The following is a 3,920-nucleotide window of genomic DNA, read 5'->3' as shown; positions in this document are numbered from 1 at the left end:
TATAAGATCGTATGGCCCATCAAACCAGATCAGTTTTGGGCTTGTAACTCGTTTTGCCCAATTAATAATTTTATTAATTATTTGATTTCAATTTTCACAAAATATTATAAAGAAAATTTATATAAATTAAAATAAACTTATATTTTAAAATCTAAAAATAAAAATACTTATTAATTTTATAAATTATAAACAAATTCTTAAAAATATATATATATTTTTATTTTTTTATTTTTAACACTTATTATAAATACAATATATTTTTAAAAAATTAGAAATAAAAAATTATATAATTTTACACAAATATAGTTTACAAAAATATAGCGTTTTTCGATTCCCCAGCAGCGGCTCCAAAAACTTGATGTTTGCGCAGGGGTATATGAAATATACTATTAATTTTAATACGAAATATGATACAAATTACACAAGTTTTAATTAATTTATAGATGGGATATACTTAAACCTTGCTACAACACTATAAGCAGTGTACCTAATCGTAGAGTAGTATAGTTTTTAGTAAGTCCGGTTCGTTTCACATGGAGCTAGCTTATTTTATGTAAATATATAAATATAAACTTATTTATTATTTCTAGTTTTATATATATATATATATATATATATATATATATATATATATATATATATATATATATATATATATATACACACATACACACAATATAGTAGTATTATTATTATTATTATAAAAGGGGGGTTTTACCGTTTAATGACTGATTTGTCGATTTTAAAACTTAGATCACAGTTAAAACCTAATGCAAAATATAAATGACGATAATTAAAGTTGCGATAATTAAAATTGCGAGGAGATATAAAATAAAATGATTATGCTTATCTAAACTTCCGTAATCATGATGTTTAACAATTTGATTTTAATATATTACCCTGAGTTAATTGTCCTTTGTCCTGGATTATTTGATATGTCCATCTGGTTTTTGTCCATAATAGTCCATCAGTCATAATTATAAAGTGCGAGTGACCTCGTCAAATTAGTCCTTATACCCGAAGTCAAATATTCCAACTAATTAGGGATTTAAACTGTAACAAGGTTTTAATACGTTGTTAATAATTACACTAGGTTATCACTATATGTAATCCAAGATTTTAATACTTTGTTAACAATTACACCAGTTATCACTGTATGTAATCCACCCCTGTTTTAATGAGTCCATTGATTATTAATCTATCCCCGTGTCCGGTTAGATGAACAATTATTAGTATTTATAAATATCCCGCCCACCGTATCCGATCGGGCGTATGTGGTTATTTATAGATACATCAAATTGTAAATCTCTATATTAAATTAACGAACTGTCATTCAGTTAGAAAAATATAAAGTCCATTAATAGTCCATAGTCCAATGTCCACAAGTGTCGGTCTTTTGTCCAAACCCTAATTATGGTCCAAAGTTCAATAACCCCGTCTTAATATTTAGTCCAACATCACGATTACTTCCGCTCAAATAAGCATATTAATAACTTAGTTAGGAGACATTAATTTAAAAATGAGATTTAACTTACAAAGATTATTAATCGCGAAGAGTTATACGGACAGAACTTCGACTTCAAAACCCGTAAATTAACCGTTACATTACCTAAACTAAACTAAACTAATATATATATATATATATATATATATATATATATATATATATATATATATATATATATATATATATATATATATATTACAGAGACAGAGATTGAGGTTAGATGGTGTGTTTTGAATCGAACAGAAGCCTGGTATTTATAGATCCATTTCTGTCCAGCATACCCATGCTATCGCATAGGATCACAGCACAAAATCCATATGATCACATGGCTTCAAATTCCAGCTCATTTGATTTTGTCCACTAGCTTGTCGACATGTTTAAATATATATATATATATATATATATATATATATATATATATATATATATATATATAATTTTATATAAATATATATATATATATATATATATATATATATATATTATATTCTTGTGTATTGTTGACTTGTAATTTTAGCTCCGTTGACTTGTACGTTGACGCTCGATTTATGTTTCGGTTCATTCGAACGTCTTTTCATATGCTTTGAAATCTTGTACGTTACGTTCCTCGGCTTGTACTCTTGTCAATATTTAGACGTTATTCATCAATAAATTGTATCATTTGGATTGTAACTTGTACGTTTGAGTGTTCTGGTCATTTACGTCTTCAAATCTTCGTCTCTATCTTCCATCTTCGTATTTATTTATTTAAACGATTATCACTTGAAAATAGAACAATTGCAACTAAAAGCTTATCTTTATGGAATGATACTGCTATGAAATATGTGTTCGTTTTTAGCATTATCAGTTTCTCATTTTCTGCAATTCCAGAAAATTCAAAAACAAGAATCTGAATCATCAATTTCGGTTTCGATTCAGGGGTTCGTGCCCTAACAAGCCTCTTTCTTCCATCAAACTGAAACTACTCAAACCCATTTTAATTAAAAATGACACACATTTTTTTTGTTTTTTACAAGGGATCTGCGCGGCGGGCAGAAGACCTGCGTGGCGTGCCACAAAACACCTTTTTCAAACAGAAGTTAAATCATGTCCTGCCTACTAGTTCCCACTCATCTGCGGGGTGCGCAGTTGGCCTACGCGGCACGCCACATAACTTGGTTTCAAGATAAGACCTTAAACCTGACTTACACCTTCACAGTTTTTACCAAAATGATTCCAACCAATTGTTTTACGCCTTTCAGAGAAACCTGAATGAAACAAGTTTGGACATCAGAATATTTCAATCTAACCACTTGGGATATCATAACCCACTACAAATACAAGGTAGCATTTTGACCATTTTGAGTTTAATACAAAAAAAACTTGAGCATGGTGTTTGGGATTACACTGCCCAAACCAAAGTCAAATTTCCAAAAGCAATCTTCTACAAGTATCACGTGGAAGTCCACTTATCTCCAAGCTTACCCTTGCCTTTATCCGTGCCTGAATCTATAAAAAGATATCAATAATGAGAGTATGCATAAAGCTTAGTGAATACAAAAGCTATACATATACAAACATGAATCCACACAATCATATAGCACATACACATTAAGCACAACAAGGCATATCATAACGTAAAAACACCTATACACATTCATAAAAATTATGAATATCATTCACAATCAATGAGCGCCCCTAACAACAATGAGTAACTATTAACGAGTGGTCCAACACATAGTCCTCTCTAGTGGTCTAACTCATAGTCCACCTCCCAACAGTATCTGAGGAACGAAAGAACGGTCGAGCCCTCGACCCTAAATGAAGCTCTTTTCGGGAGGCAACACGTATTCAAGTAAATTTTAAGCTTTCAATATGGAGAAGATCATCTCCTCCAATCATTCACACATTGGTTTTTCCCAAACCACAAGTGTTCATGCTCACGAGATGATCAACTCATATCAATAAAACAAGGAAAGGATATTTATGGAGATACAAAAAATTCAACAAAGCAAAGCAACCATCACCCGAGGGGAGTATTGTTCCGCTCTAAATCTTTTTAAATATTTTGTAGTTATAATTAAAACTATGTTATATCCCCAACTTATCAGTAAGTGTGGGATTCTATTCCAAATGCGCCTCGAATATAATTGTCCAAATATTTTAAAATTGTAAGTGTGGGATCGTCACATGGTGCGCCCCAAATATTGAGGACAATGTTATTCAAAGTGTGGGATACTGGCATACACATTGACTAAGATATAAACGCCTAATACAAGAGCTTTTAACTTAGTAAATTGTTTGTTTAAATAGCAAAACGGGACATAATTTGGTCAAAAGAGAATAAGTAAAATAAGTTCGAAAATCAGTCAAGATGTGTCTATATCTTAAAAAAATCCTTGCCATTTCGAATGATGTGCCCAAATTCTTGTCC

The sequence above is a fragment of the Rutidosis leptorrhynchoides genome, chromosome 4 (genome assembly GCF_046630445.1).
Source record: "Rutidosis leptorrhynchoides isolate AG116_Rl617_1_P2 chromosome 4, CSIRO_AGI_Rlap_v1, whole genome shotgun sequence".
Lineage (NCBI taxonomy): Eukaryota > Viridiplantae > Streptophyta > Magnoliopsida > Asterales > Asteraceae > Rutidosis > Rutidosis leptorrhynchoides.
Note: the sequence above shows the minus strand (reverse complement) of the source record.